Genomic DNA, 16868 nt, shown 5'->3' with positions numbered 1-16868 from the left:
GACTTTATTGTAGGAAAAATGGGGGGACTAACATCTCAAGTTTAGCAATACTGGAACTAAATCATGGTTAGGTTAAAATAGGGATCTCTATTGCACAATTTGTTTGGCATCAAGGGCTACCTGTCGAGAGATGTTTCCATATACGACAGTGGAAGAACTTGAAAATGCATGAAGATAATTTCTGTCTTGACCAATTTTTACCCCGGAGACTGGAGTCATTTTATGTTTTGTACTATCTTTGTTCTTTTTCAATTCTCTTTTCTTAGGTTTTTATTTTTTGAGATGAGTTGTCATTTTAAAGTTGTTTCACATACTAAGGATACTATCTTTGTTTCACTTTTTTTATTCAAAAAGGGGTGTAGTGTAGTTAAGGCAACGCAACCCTCAAGTAATATACTTATAAGTGATTTCAGGGAAGGAACAAAATCAATCACTAATTACAGAATTAGAGACAGAATTTCGTGTTCACCTTAAAAATTGAGTTGACAGATATTAGTGACAAAATAGTTTAAACATCTGCTACAAAATTTCAGTTATTAAATTCCTCACAAAACTAATTAGTTTAAACGTTTGTACTTTGTTATGGTAGTTTAAATTTTTGTACTTTGTTATGGTAGTTTAAACGTTAATTTGTACTTTGTTATGATAGCACTAGTTACTACTAGTGAAGAAACAAGTTGGATAAGATGCTTGCTAACTGAGATCCCTTTATGGGAGAAATTGTTATCAGTGGTGTTAGTTCATTGTGATAGTACCGCGACTATTGCAAAGATTAAGAATCGTTATTATAATGGAAAGAGACAACATATTAATCGGAAACACAACATGATTAGACAGAAAAGCTAACTGATAAGCCACTGGTATGGTACACTGGAGTATCAAGAACGGTCCCACATACCTTGGACACAATTTCTTAGTTCTGAAGACGCCTCTCAAACCCAGTTTAGGAGTAACCTTTAGGAACACATGATCGCCTTCACTAAACTCTAAAGGTCTCCGTCTCTTGTCCGCATAACTTTTATGATGACTCTGAGCTGTTCTCATCTTTTCCTGAATTGATTTAATTTTCAAAGTTGTTTCTTGAATGATTTCTGGCCCAATAATGCCCTTATCTCCAACCTCGGCCCAACATAAAGGAGTCCTACACTTCCTACCATACAACGCTTCATAAGGTGCCATTCAAATACTCGAGTGGTAACTATTATTGTAGGAAAATTCTATCAATGGTAAATGATGATTCCAACTTCCACCATCTTCTAGAACACAAGCACGCAACATATCCTCTAAGGTTTATATGGTTCTTTCTGACTAACCATCGGTTTGTGGATGATGAGACGTGCTCCACTTCAAACGAGTCCCTAAAGCTCTTTGAAAAGCCTTCCAAAAATGTGAAGTGAAAATTGGATCTCTATCCGACACAATACTAACTGGAACACCATATAGCTGACTATCTCTGAGATGAAAAATTCTGCATAATGCGATGTTTTGTAGGTAGACTTAACCGGTAAGAAATGAGCTGACTTGGTTAATCTATCCACAATTACCCAAATTGAGAAATTGAGTCATGACCTTTCTGAGTACAGGGTAATCCTCATACAAAGTCCATAGTAATATGTTCCCACTTCCATTGAGAAATCTCTAATGGTTGAAGCATACCAGCTGGTCTCTGATGTTCTATTTGGACTTGTTGACATACAATGCACCTCGCCACAAATTCAGCAATATCCATTTTCATGCCAAGCCACTAGTATTCCCTCGTTAAATCTTGATACATCTTGGTAGCACCAGGGTGAATTGAAAAACTACACTTGTCGGCTTCTTCCAAGATCAATCTTCTAAGCTCTTGATCACTTGGAACACATATTCTTCCTTCAAACAAAATCGATCCATCCGAAGCCATTGAAAATTCTAGGTAAACACTTCTTTTGTGTAGTTCTGAATCGACACTTTGTGCTTGTACGATCCTTGACCGCAAATCATATGAGACTTTCAGTTTGTGTAACCAAATACCATCATCATCCTCTGTGACTTCAAGGTTAAGGACACGAACCCTCTCATAGCTTGAGCTAAAGCCTTGCGACTCAAAGCATCTACTACAACATTGGCCTTTCCTGGATGATATTTTAAATCAAAATTGAAGTCTTTCAGATACTCCATCCAACGCCTTTGCCTCATATTCAAATCCCTTTGATCAAATAAGTATTTCAGACGCTTGTGATCACTGAATAGTTCAAATTGTGCTCCATACAAGTGATGCCTCCATATCTTCAAAAACGAAAACTATGGTTGCCAATTCCAAATCATGAGCGGGGTAATTTTCTTCATGCGTCTTGAGTTGTCTAGATGCATAAGCTACAACATCGTTTTCTTGCATAAGTACTCCATCGAGTCCCTTAGACGATGCATCACAAAACACAATATATTTCTTCTCTGGGTCTGGTATAGTTAGAACTGGTGCTTGAGTTAACTTCTTCTTCAGAGTTCTGAAACTCTTCTCACATTCCTCATCCCACATGAAGGGTACATCTTTTCTGGTGATTCGGGTTAAAGGTAAAGCGATATGGGAAAACTTCATGATGAATCGTCGGTAATAACCAGCTAATCCCAAAAAGCTTCGAACTTCCAAAACATTCTTCGTTCTTGTCCAATTCTGAACAGCCTCAACTTTCGATTGATCGACTGCCACACCTCCCTGAGAAATAACATGACCCAGAAACTTGGCTTCTGACAACCAAAACTCACACTTGCTAAATTTTGCATACATATGCTTCTCCCGAAGAATATCCAGTACTATCCTTAAATGTTGAGCAAGCTCTTGGAGGTTCTTAGAATAAACCAAAATGTCATCAATGAAAATAATGACGAATTGATCTAGATAAGGCTGAAAAATCCGATTCATATAGTTCATGAACATTGCTGGTGCATTAGTCACACCGAAAGGCATAATTAAGAATTCATAGTGTCCATAACGCGTTCTGAAAGCCGTCTTGGACACATCCGAAGATTTGATACGAATCTGATGATAACCCAATCTGAGGACAATTTTCGAGAACACTGACGTCCCCTTAAGCTGATCCAGTAGGTCATCAATTCTGGGTAAAGGATACTTGTTCTTGATGGTCACCTTTTTCAGATGACGATAATCAATACACAGCCTCATGCTGCCATCTTTCTTCTTGACCAGCAATACCGGTGCACCCCAAGGAGACACATTGGGCCTGATAAAATGCTTTTGAATAAGCACTTCCAATTGGGATTTCAATTCCTTGAGTTCCAAGGGAGACATTCTATATGGTGCTACTGACACTGTTTCGGCTCCCAAAATCAAATCAATTGAAAACTCAATTTCTCTTTCTGGTGGTAAACTTGTGATATCGGCCGGAAAATCATCCAGGTACTGACTGACAATTGGAATATCAATGGGACTTAAATCTATCTATGAAGTCACAGTGAGCATGACATAAAAACCCTTATCCTGAGCACAAATAAATTGAACCATCTGATATGTGTGCTTAAGCAGTTTTGACAAGGCCACTCCTTCCACCGTGTTACTAGTAGGCATGTAAATACTTTTCTCCGCACACCCTATATATACATGATTAGCTGACAACCAGTCCATGCCTAATATCACATCAAGGTGCTTCATAGGACGACACACTAAATCTATATAATATGTCTTGCTAGATACAGTGATAAGAAAATTCTCGCAAACAAAGTTTGCTACAATTCCTTCGTCAGTGGCCGTAGTTACCATCACAGGGGGATTTAATAATGAAACAGATAATTGAAGAGCTTCAACACATTGAAAGGAAATGAAAGAACATGATGCACCACAATCAAATAAAACTCTAATAGGATTTTGACCAAGAAAACACATACCGCCAATCAAGTCCTCGTTAGCCTGAGCCTTCTTTCCATCAAGTGAATACACTCTACCCTTGCTCATTGTGGTACTTACACCTTTGCCCTTGTTCCCTCTAGTTGGACAATCTGCCATAAAGTGTCCTTTCTGGCCACAAGCATAACATGAATCGTCACCTACTTTGCATTGCCCATCATGGGTCCTTCCACATTTCCTGCAAACTACAAAAGGGTTGGATGAACCCATCTGCTTCCCCTTTTGAGGAGACCTCTTTGGCTTCAACTTTTCATGATTCCCATCAACAAAATTTCCCCTCCTTCTATCAAAAGACGTGGTACCCTCTTTAACAGCTTTGTCAAAACCTCTCTCAGCTTCCAGACTATTATGCACCATCTCATCAAAGTTTGTCAATCTCTGCTGACTGACAACAGCATAAAGTTCACCCCTCAAAGCATGCTTATACTGGTTAACCTTCCACATCTCATTACCTGCATACTCGTTGTGAGTAGAGTAATGAGACAATTCCTCAAACTTCCTTGTGAAATTTGTCACCGACATACTGCCCTGCTTCAACTGAAGAAATTCTTGCTCTTTTCGGACTTTGTATGTCACTGAGAGATACTTCTCTAACATCACTTGCTTGAAGTTATCCCAGTTTAATTCCATGCCACTAGCTACCATGCGGCATCGAGCTGTCTCCCACCAATCTTCCGCTGGGCCACGAAATTGATTAGTTGCAAAAATGACCTTTTCTTCTTCCGTACAATCATCCATACAAAAAATCCTTTCCATATGCTTAATCCACCTCTTGGCCTCTGGCGGTTCAACGCGGCCATTGAACTCTGGAGGATGATTCCGATTGTACTCTTGGAAAGCTGGATTCCCCACAACTAGAGGTGGTGGATGCGGTTGATGCACTTCCGGTCCTTGTTGCATAGCTGCAGCCCACTGCTGTTGGGACTGAGCGTTCTGCTGCAACTGTTGTTGCATCATCTGTTGGTTCTGTTGCATCATCTATGCCCATATATTCGCATCAGGGTTAACATTATCCTCCACATTCTGATTAACTCTTGGCCGGGCTCATCCTATTCGTGCTCCGGACATTTTCGCTCTAACTGTCATATTTAAGTCAAAGTGATCAATTTCAATCAAATATAACAATGAGGATAACATCCTAAACTCAAAAAGAATAACTACTTGGATTGTAATCTTAATGACCCAAGGTACGATTTGAAACAACCTGCTCTGATACCAAATTGTAATGCACAATTTGAAAGTGTCTAGAATACTCAAAAAGTGCGCTAAAACTGATATTGGATACATTAATTATACAATACAGAAAGGACATCAAGTCGAGAGTTTAGATACAACGACATCCAAAGTCTTATGTTAAATTATTGTGCTGCAAGATAGTCGAATGAAACAAATCTACAAAGCTCATTACAACCCATCACATAATATAACATATGTATCAAGTAAACAACACAAGATTGGATCCATAAAAGCACGATCAATCCAAAGCTTTCTCCTTACCCTTGCCTCAAGAAACCTGTGAACCTGAACAAATAAGGAGAGGAATGAGACATAATGCCTCAGTGAGTTCTTCCTAACCCTAGGCTAGTGATAACCTCGAGGAAACCTATGGTTACCACATGTCTAAGATACAACCTGCCGGTTGATTATACATGTGTGGTCATGCTTGCCTAGACAGTAGTGCATACTAGATCAGTCATAGAGTCTTCTTAACTTGTTATAGGCTTCTATCACTAAACGCGTCATGGCGGTCAAGGGGAAACTAAGACCGCTTGTTAAGATACGCTCTACGCATCGAGATCAAACATACCATATTCATGACACGGTTGAAAAGTCGGATGCTTAAGGGAAAACCTAAGATCGTCATCGACATAACTTTCTTTATCTTATCTTGCCTTCGAAACTTGTACTTCACTTACATCTTATCATATACGCAAGCATAATAATTGTATTCAAACATTAAGTTAGCGGTTAGCGTTGAACAATCAAGATTATTTGAGTTCATTTTACGGATTAATCCCGAGTAGAGTAACCCCGAATGTTAATCCCTTACTACCGGTGGAAAAACCTAGCTAAGGCACACCGGACTCCCTTAGTGACGTGCGGGTCCCTATCGGCTTACCTTGTTCCCCTTGGAGAACCTCTTGCATCCAACCTTAGAAGGAATACAAAAGACACGACACCTTCACTTACTTAATGGTCTTGACCATAGATAATTCTTGTTAAACTTTCTTGTGAATATGATATCTAATTGTTCACATCTTAGCATAAATAAATTCATGCTTATCTATCTAGTTCTCGACAAACTATGTCAAGGCTCTATGTTAATTCCCTTACTTGATGCATAGCTCACTACCCGATTATAACCCTATAACTTCTCTCATATACCATGCATTACTCGATTAGTTAAATACTTGCTTCTCTTTCAAGAAAATCATTTCAATATTTATTCAATGGAATCGTGGTTTGAGTGGTTCACTTTTGTAAAAAGACACCACGGAGAAAACCGCCACGCAAAACGCCATGCCTGCCTGAAGCAAGCAAAACAGTGAGTTTCTTCACTGTCTTACTCACCTAGCCGAGTGATTTGTGTGGGAGGCAAGCAGTTGCTCCCTGTGGCGAGTTGGGGGCGAGTAAACCCCCAGTTCTAGTGGTTTAGCTCGCCATGGCGAGTAGTTACTCGCCCCGGCGAGTCATGACAGTCCAGCACCCTCAAAAATGGTATTTTTGACCCAAAAACCTAAAAACCAAGTATCTCAAAGTATAATATGTCTCTAAGGACCATAGAAGACCTGTAAAACCTTAACCAAACAAGTTTTAACAAGACAAGCAAGCATGGCATGAAAAGGGTAACAAAACTCTATGTATAAACCCTAAAAATTTATGTTTCTCTTACAAGCATAATCACATAATCCCATGGGTAGAATCTAACTAGGAACTCACCTTGATGAAGTTAAAGTTAAGCTCAAAAACTCTAGACTTGACAGCAAAACCCTAGGAAGGAAAACTCTAGATGTGAAGAAACTATTTTGGTGAAGCTTGCTTCCAACTTTCTTACCCACACCCTTGATAAAACTCTATTCTTGCTTAGATTCTTACTTGATGAAAGATTAAGTGCGGATTCAAGTATTTATGTGGGAAGGAGAAGGAAAAATCTAGAGAGAAGGGAAAGCAAACTTATGCCAAACCCTAGAGAGAGGAAATGAAGAAAAATGTGAAGAATTTGGACTTAAAGTCCTTAAATACAACCTCGGCTTGCAATTCCAAAAATACCCTTAGCCTTAACGCACGCATTTTATCGTTTCAGATAAAACCTCGTATCTCTAATAAGCGGGATATTACAGATCCCACACATTAGTGGTGTTTATATAGTGGGGGTGTACCTCTAAGGAGGTGCATAATTAAGTGAACAAAGTAAGCACTATATATATATATATATATATATATATATATATATATATATATATATATATATATATATTATTTGGAAGGTAGCCCCTAATATGGACCTCAAAAGTAAGGGTCCATTGGTGGACCTGTACAAATGACTTGATGCAGCAGGTTACCATCATTTAGATAATAATTTTAATTTTATTAGAATATCCTCATATGATGACAATAGAACAAAGCTAATTTTCCTGAAATGGTCACTGTTGCCTTTAGTGATTGGAAAGGTCCAAAATTCTGAGCTTGCATTTCCGAACTTTGACGAATGATGAAGATGGTCCAAATCCATTCTAAATAGATTTATGTAGAATTTCATCAACAAAAAATTATGCAGAAAATCTTCCACAGTTATTTCCTATGTGATTCAACCAAAGCTCGCCGGAGAGGACGATTTTTACCTAATTACTTTGTGGGATTTTATTGATCTGGTGGCAAATGAAGTTGGTGGGGGTAGTACAACAATCACAATAGCATGATTGAAAATCAAACCGTATCACCAAAAAATGGTCGAACCTAAAAATGAAAAGGTTGTAAAATCAAGTCTGTTAAGGTACTTTTTTATATCTATGTTGCTGTTGCTGCTGCTTATGTTCCTGGATACAATGTGGGAACAGACTGGAGTAAGAGTGGTTTTTTAGTAGAAAAATAAAAATAAAATCAAGTCCATTGGTTCCATTGTTGTTCTCTCACTTTCTCCTCTAATTTGCAAACTCAATCCCAGTTGAAGACCCTTTTTTGGGATAAAATTAAGAGAAATGATTATTGTTTCCATCATCTCCAAATAACCAGATCTAATTATTGATAAAATTATTTTGGTAAATGATTATTGTTTCCAAATATTTAGAGCTAAAATGGTTTACAAATAAAATTATAAATAGTTTAATCACAAAGATCATCATACGTTCCATTAAAAAAAACATAAACATAAGATGTTGAAGATAGAGATGGAAGACTAGTGTCAAAAAGTAAGTACAGTAGAGGTGCAAGCTGTTAGCACGTGGGGTAGAAGTCTTTAATCATTTCTTTTGTATGGAACTGGCTGTAATAGGTCATTAACACAGGTCCATCGGTGGACCTTTATTTTCAAGGTCCATATTAGGGGCTCCCTATTTGGAAATGATAAATTAAATAATTAATAAAATCATTACTAGAAAGTGCTTTCTTAGTCCCCAAGTTATGCTCAAATATTTTTGAACGCATTCTAGAATATTTTGGAACACAATCTGAAATATTTTAGTATGCAATCTAATATTTTTAGTGCTTGATCTGAAATATATTTTGGTACATAATATAATATATTTTGGTACTCAAATATATTTTGGTACATAATATAATATATTTTGGTACTCAATTGAGATATTTTTGTACTAGATCTAATACGTGAATTACTTAACGTCAAAGTAATGTATTACTTGTTCCCAAAGTTTCTCACTTATTAGTTGTAAATTTCCTCTATAAATAGAGAGCTCACACAATGCATTCTACACACCGAAAATTCACAGTTGAGGCTTCATGTGCTTTTCTTCTCTTCTTCCTCCTTCGACTTGTGTTGACGAGTCCTTCTTCCATTCTTCTACTCTTAATAATGTGAAAACCCAATTTAGGAGAATAAGAATCCCTATGTATAAAATTTTTATATGATGATTGGTCTTTGAAAATGTATATGATTTTCATGATGAAAACTACATTTGCTAGACGAAAACATATATATTTCACCAATTTATTACTTTTATTTACCAAATGGTTTGGTTGCAACTAACACTATGTTCTTGCAACTAACACTATGTTCTTGAAACTTAATTTGAAAATATATGTTGATTGAAATATATATGTTTTCGTCTAGCAAATGTAGTTTTCATCATGCAAATCATATACATTTTCAAAGACCAATCATCATATAAATGTTGTACATAGGGATTCTTATTCATTGTGGTTTCAAAACAAATCTCCAAAATTCCATTTATAGCAATTTTAATATTTTTACCTTTTTCTTATTTCAGCAAATTTCATATAATTTCCTTCATGATACAAACCAAACAGCAAGTGTCATAAGTGTCATAACTTTGACAATTTTTCAACAACTCTTTATGTTCAACATTTGATGGGTTTTGACATTATTAGGAGTAGAAGAAAGGAAGAAGGACCTGTCAACACAAGTCGAAGGAGGAAGAAGAGAAGAAAAGCACAATAAGCATCAACTGTGAATTTTCGGTGTGTAGAATGCACTGTGTGAGCTCTCTATTTATAGAGAAAATTCACAACTAATATGTGAGAAACTTTGGGAACAAGTAATACAATACTTTGACGTTACGTAATTCACGTATTAGATCTAGTCCAAAAATATCTCAATTGAGTACCAAAATATATTATATTATGTACCAAAATATATTTGAGTGCCAAAATATATTATATTATGTACCAAAATATATTTTAGATCAAGCACTAAAAATATTAGATTGCATACTAAAATATTTCAGATTGTGTTCCAAAATATTCTAGATTGCGTTCAAAAAATATTTTAGCATAACTTGGGGACTAAGAAAGAACTTCCTAGTAATGATTTTATTAATTATTTAATTTATCATTTCCAAATAAACTATATATATATATATATATATATATATATAAATATATATATATATATATATATATATGTCCATTTAATTTATCATTTCCAAATAATATATATATATATATATATATATATATATATATATATATATATATATGTATATGTGTGTGTGTATATATTATATGTGATATAATATATATATATATATATATATATATATATATATATATATATTATTTTGTGCTTACTTTGTTCTCTTAATTCTGAACCTCCTTAGAGGGACACCCCCACTATATAAACACCACTAATGTGTGAGAATCATTCGATGTGGGACTTCCAGTTTTTTCAATTCACACTACACTAGTTCTACCCATTATAAGAATTTGTGTTTAGTCAATTACTCAATTTCCACACATGTTCTTAAATAATGGTTTCGAGAAATATCATCAAAGACGTCTCCGTATAATTTTCTAGTAAACAAAGGTGTCACCTACAACTTTAACCATTGCATAGCGGATACTATTTCGATTTAACAAGAGTTTCTATTACCTCATCCTTCTATCGCTGCAGGATCATGATTTCTCAATCCTTATCATAGTATGATCTATCACTTCATGTCTTGTTATTACCCATTGAATCTAAGTCTTGGGATCTCCAGTCATGTAGGTCGGGTTACCATAACTAAGTGAGCTATATGTATTAGTCCCAGCCTACTGGAAGTATCTTGGATTTTCTCTCCATTTAGTCCTTTCGTCAATGGATCCGCTAAGTTTTCATTAGTATGTACAAAATTAACTCTAGCCGCTCCGATAGAGTTACTCTCTCTAATGATGTTGTGTTTCTGATTTATATGTTGTATCTTTCCATTATAATAATGAGTCTTAATCTTTGTAATAGTCATGGTACTATCACAATTAACTAACACAGCTGGTAACAGTTTCTCCCATTAAAAGATCTCAGCTAGCAAGCATCTTAGCCAACTTGCTTCTTCACTAGCGGTAGCTAGTTTTATCATCTCAGATTCCTTTGTGGACTGAGCATGGATGGTTTGCTTCTTAGACTTCCAAGAAACAGCTTCTCCAGATATGCTAAATATAAAAAGCAGCGGTCATTTTAGTCTCTAAAATTTATGAACAGACAAATATGTCCTTGAAAACATGTCGATTTTAGTTTGTCCGTCGCATTTTTACATTAGAGGTACATAATGTACATTAAATGAATTTTTTTTTGAACAACTCTAAATTTTGGATTTTAATGTCTTTGTTTCAAAAATTTCTGGATTTCTTGCTCACAACTTAGTTTGGGAATTATTTTTCTCACATATCATATTCATTAATACTGGAACTAAATCATGGTTAGGTTAAAATAGGGATCTCTATTGCACAATTTGTTTGGAATCAAGGGCTACCTGTCGAGAGATGTTTCCATATACGACAGTGGAAGAACTTGAAAATGCATGATGATAATTTCTGTCTTGACCAATTTTTACCCCGGAGACTGGAGTCATTTTATGTTTTGTACTATCTTTGTTCTTTTTCAATTCTCTTTTCTTAGGTTTTTATTTTTTGAGATGAGTTGTCATTTTAAAGTTGTTTCACGTACTAAGGATACTATCTTTGTTTCACTTGTTTTATTCAAAAAGGAGTGTAATGTAGTTAAGGCAACGCAACCCTCAAGTAATATACTTATAAGTGATTTCAGGGAAGGAACAAAATCAATCACTAATTACAGAATTAGAGACAGAATTTCGTGTTCACCTTAAAAATTGAGTTGACAAATATTAGTGACAAAATAGTTTAAACATCTGCTACAAAATTTCAGTCATTAAATTCCTCACAAAACTAATTAGTTTAAACGTTTGTACTTTGTTATGGTAGTTTAAATGTTTGTACTTTGTTATGGTAGTTTAAACGTTAATTTGTACTTTGTTATGATAGCACTAGTTACTACTAGTGAAGAAACAAGTTGGATAAGATGCTTGCTAACTGAGATCCCTTTATGGGAGAAATTGTTATCAGTGGTGTTAGTTCATTGTGATAGTACCGCGACTATTGCAAAGATTAAGAATCGTTATTATAATGGAAAGAGACAACATACAAATCGGAAACACAACATGATTAGAGAGAAAAGCTAACTGATAAGCCACTGGTCCGGTACACTTGAGTATCAAGAACGCTCCCACATACCTTGGACACAATTTCTTAGTTCTGAAGACGCCTATCAAACCCAGTTTAGGAGTAACCTTTAGGAACACATGATCACCTTCACTAAACTCTAAAGGTCTTCGTCTCTTGTCCGCATAACTTTTCTGATGACTCTGAGCTGTTCTCATGTTTTCCTGAATTGATTTAATTTTCAAAGTTGTTTCTTGAATGATTCCTGGCCCAATAATGCCCTTATCTCCAACCTCGGCCCAACATAAAGGAGTCCTACACTTCCTACCATACAACGCTTCATAAGGTGCCATTCAAATACTCGAGTGGTAACTATTATTGTAGGAAAATTCTATCAATGGTAAATGATGATTCCAACTTCCACCATCTTCTAGAACACAAGCATGCAACATATCCTCTAAGGTTTATATGGTTCTTTCAGACTAACCATCGGTTTGTGGATGATGAGACGTTCTCCACTTCAAACGAGTCCCTAAAGCTCTTTGAAAAGCCTTCCAAAAATGTGAAGTGAAAATTGGATCTCTATCCGACACAATACTAACTGGAACACCGTATAGCTGACTATCTCTGAGATGAAAAATTCTGCATAATGCGATGTTTTATAGGTAGACTTAACCGGTAAGAAATGAGCTGACTTGGTTAATCTATCCACAATCACCCAAATTGAGTCATGACCTTTCTGAGTACAGGGTAATCCTCATACAAAGTCCATAGTAATATGTTCCCACTTCCATTGAGAAATCTCTAATGGTTGAAGCATACCAGCTGGTCTCTGATGTTCTATTTGGACTTGTTGACATATAATGCACCTCGCCACAAATTCAGCAATATCCATTTTCATGCAAAGCCACTAGTATTCCCTCGTTAAATCTTGATACATCTTGGTAGCACCAGGGTGAATTGAAAAACTACACTTATCGGCTTCTTCCAAGATCAATCTTCTAAGCTCTTGATCACTTGGAACACATATTCTTCCTTCAAACAAAATCGCTCCATCCGAAGCCATTGAAAATTCTAGGTAAACACTTCTTTTGTGTAGTTCTGAATCGACACTTTGTGGTTGTACGATCCTTGACCGCAAATCATATGAGACTTCCAGTTTGTGTAACCAAATACCATCATCATCCTCTGTGACTTCAAGGTTAAGGACACGAACCCTCTCATACATATTACAAGCGTGCATCATAACTTTGGCTTGAGCTAAAGCCTTGCGACTCAAAACATCTACTACAACATTGGCCTTTCCTGGATGATATTTTAAATCAAAGTCGAATTCTTTCAAATACTCCATCTAACGCCTTTGCCTCATTCAAATCCCTTTGATCAAATAAGTATTTCAGACGCTTGTGATCACTGAATAGTTCAAATTGTGCTCCATAGAAGTGATGCCTCCATATCTTCAAAAACGAAAACTATGGTTGCCAATTCCAAATCATGAGCGGGGTAATTTTCTTCATGCGTCTTGAGTTGTCTAGATGCATAAGCTACAATATCGTTTTCTTGCATAAGTACTCCATCGAGTCCCTTAGACGATGCATCACAAAACACAATATATTTCTTCTCTGGGTCTGGTATAGTTAGAACTGGTGCTTGAGTTAACTTCTTCTTCAGAGTTCTGAAACTCTTCTCACATTCCTCATCCCACATGAAGGGTACATCTTTTCTGGTGATTCGGGTTAAAGGTAAAGCGATATGGGAAAACTTCATGATGAATCGTCGGTAATAACCAGCTAATCCCAAAAAGCTTCGAACTTCCAAAACATTCTTCGTTCTTGTCCAATTCTGAACAGCCTCAACTTTCGATTGATCGACTGCCACACCTCCCTGAGAAATAACATGACCCAGAAACTTGGCTTCTGACAACCAAAACTCACACTTGCTAAATTTTGCATACATATGCTTCTCCTGAAGAATATCCAGTACTATCCTTAAATGTTGAGCAAGCTCTTGGAGGTTCTTAGAATAAACCAAAATGTCATCAATGAAAATAATGACGAATTGATCTAGATAAGGCTGAAAAATCCGATTCATATAGTTCATGAACATTGCTGGTGCATTAGTCACACCGAAAGGCATAATTAAGAATTCATAGTGTCCATAACGTGTTCTGAAAGCCGTCTTGGACACATCCGAAGATTTGATACGAATCTGATGATAACCCAATCTGAGGACAATTTTTGAGAACACTGACGCCCCCTTAAGTTGATCCAGTAGGTCATCAATTCTGGGTAAAGGATATTTGTTCTTGATGGTCACCTTTTTCAGCTGACGATAATCAATACACAGCCTCATGCTGCCATCTTTCTTCTTGACAGGCAATACCGGTGCACCCCAAGGAGACACACTGGGCCTGATAAAATGCTTTTGAATAAGCTCTTCCAATTGGGATTTCAATTCCATGAGTTCCAAGGGAGACATTCTATATGGTGCTACTGACACTGTTTCGGCTCCCAAAATCAAATCAATTGAAAACTCAATTTCTCTTTCTGGTGGTAAACTTGTGATATCGGCCGGAAAATCATCCAGGTACTGACTGACAATTGGAATATCAATGGGACTTAAATCTATCTATGAAGTCACAGTGAGCATGACATAAAAACCCTTATCCTGAGCACAAATAAATTGAACCATCTGATATGTGTGCTTAAGCAGTTTTGACAAGGCCACTCCTTCCACCGTGTTACTAGTAGGCATGTAAATACTTTTCTCCGCACACCCTATATATACATGATTAGCTGACAACCAGTCCATGCCTAATATCACATCAAGGTGCTTCATAGGACGACACACTAAATCTATATAATATGTCTTGCTAGATACAATGATAGGAAAATTCTCGCAAACATAGTTTGCTACAATTCCTTCGTCAGTGGCCGTAGTTACCATCACAGGGGGATTTAATAATGAAACAGATAATTGAAGAGCTTCAACACATTGAAAGGAAATGAAAGAACATGATGCACCACAATCAAATAAAACTCTAATAGGATTTTGACCAAGAAAACACATACCGCCAATCAAGTCCTCGTTAGCCTGAGCCTTCTTTCCATCAAGTGAATACACTCTACCCTTGCTCATTGTGGTACTTACACCTTTGCCCTTGTTCCCTCTAGTTGGACAATCTGCCATAAAGTGTCCTTTCTGGCCACAAGCATAACATGAATCGTCACCTACTTTGCATTGCCCATCATGGGTCCTTCCACATTTCCTGCAAAATACAAAAGAGTTGGATGAACCCATCTGCTTCCCCTTCTGAGGAGACCTTTTGGCTTCAACTTTTCATGATTCCCATCAACAAAATTTCCCCTCCTTCTATCAAAAGACGTGGTACCCTCTTTAACAGCTTTGTCAAAACCTCTCTCAGCTTCCAGACTGTTATGCACCATCTCATCAAAGTTTGTCAATCTCTGCTGACAGACCACAACATAAAGTTCACCCCTCAAAGCATGCTTATACTGGTTAACCTTCCACATCTCATTACTTGCATACTCGTTGTGAGTAGAGTAATGAGACAATTCCTCAAACTTCCTTGTGAAATTTGTCACCGACATACTGCCCTGCTTCAACTGAAGAAATTCTTGCTCTTTTCGGACTTTGTATGTCACTTAGAGATACTTCTCTAACATCACTTGTTTGAAGTTATCCCAGTTTAATTCTATGCCACTAGCTACCATGCGACATCAAGCTGTCTCCCACCAGTCTTCCGCTGGGCCACGAAATTGATTAGTTGCAAAAATTACCTTTTCTTCTTCCGTACAATCTTCCATACAAAAAATCCTTTCCATATGCTTAATCCACCTCTTGGCCTCTGGCGGTTCAACGCGACCATTGAACTCTGGAGGATGATTCCGATTGTACTCTTGGAAAGCTGGATTCCCCACAACTAGAGGTGGTGGATGCGGTTGATGCACTTCCGGTCCTTGTTGCATAGCTGCAGCCCACTGCTGTTGGGACTGAGCGTTCTGCTGCAACTGTTGTTGCATCATCTGTTGGTTCTGTTGCATCATCTATGCCCATATATTCGCATCAGGGTTAACATTATCCTCCACATTCTGATTAACTCTTGGCCGGGCTCATCCTATTCGTGCTCCGGACATTTTCGCTCTAACTGTCATATTTAAGTCAAAGTGATCAATTTCAATCAAATATAACAATGAGGATAACATCCTAAACTCAAAAAGAATAACTACTTGGATTGTAATCTTAATGACCCAAGGTACGATTTGAAACAACCTGCTCTGATACCAAATTGTAATGCACAATTTGAAAGTGTCTAGAATACTCAAAAAGTGCGCTAAAACTGATATTTGATACATTAATTATACAATACAGAAACGACATCAAGTCGAGAGTTTAGATACAACGACATCCAAAGTCTTATGTTAAATTATTGTGCTGCAAGATAGTCGAATGAAACAAATCTACAAAGCTCATTACAACCCATCACATAATATAACATATGTATCAAGTAAACAACACGAGATTGGATCCATAAAAGCACGATCAATCCAAAGCTTTCTCCTTACCCTTGCCTCAAGAAACCTGTGAACCTGAACAAATAAGGAGAGGAATGAGACATAATGCCTCAGTGAGTTCTTCCTAACCCTAGGCTAGTGATAACCTCGAGGAAACCTATGGTTACCACGTGTCTAATATACAACCTGCCGGTTGATTATACATGTGTGGTCATGCTTGCCTAGACAGTAGTGCATACTAGATCAGTCATAGAGTCTTCTTAACTTGTTATAGGCTTCTACGCATCGAGATCAAACATACCATA

The sequence above is a fragment of the Medicago sativa genome, chromosome 5 (genome assembly GCF_051527215.1).
Source record: "Medicago sativa cultivar Bolivia chromosome 5, Bolivia_mono, whole genome shotgun sequence".
NCBI lineage: Eukaryota > Viridiplantae > Streptophyta > Magnoliopsida > Fabales > Fabaceae > Medicago > Medicago sativa.
This window is presented reverse-complemented; position numbering follows the sequence as displayed.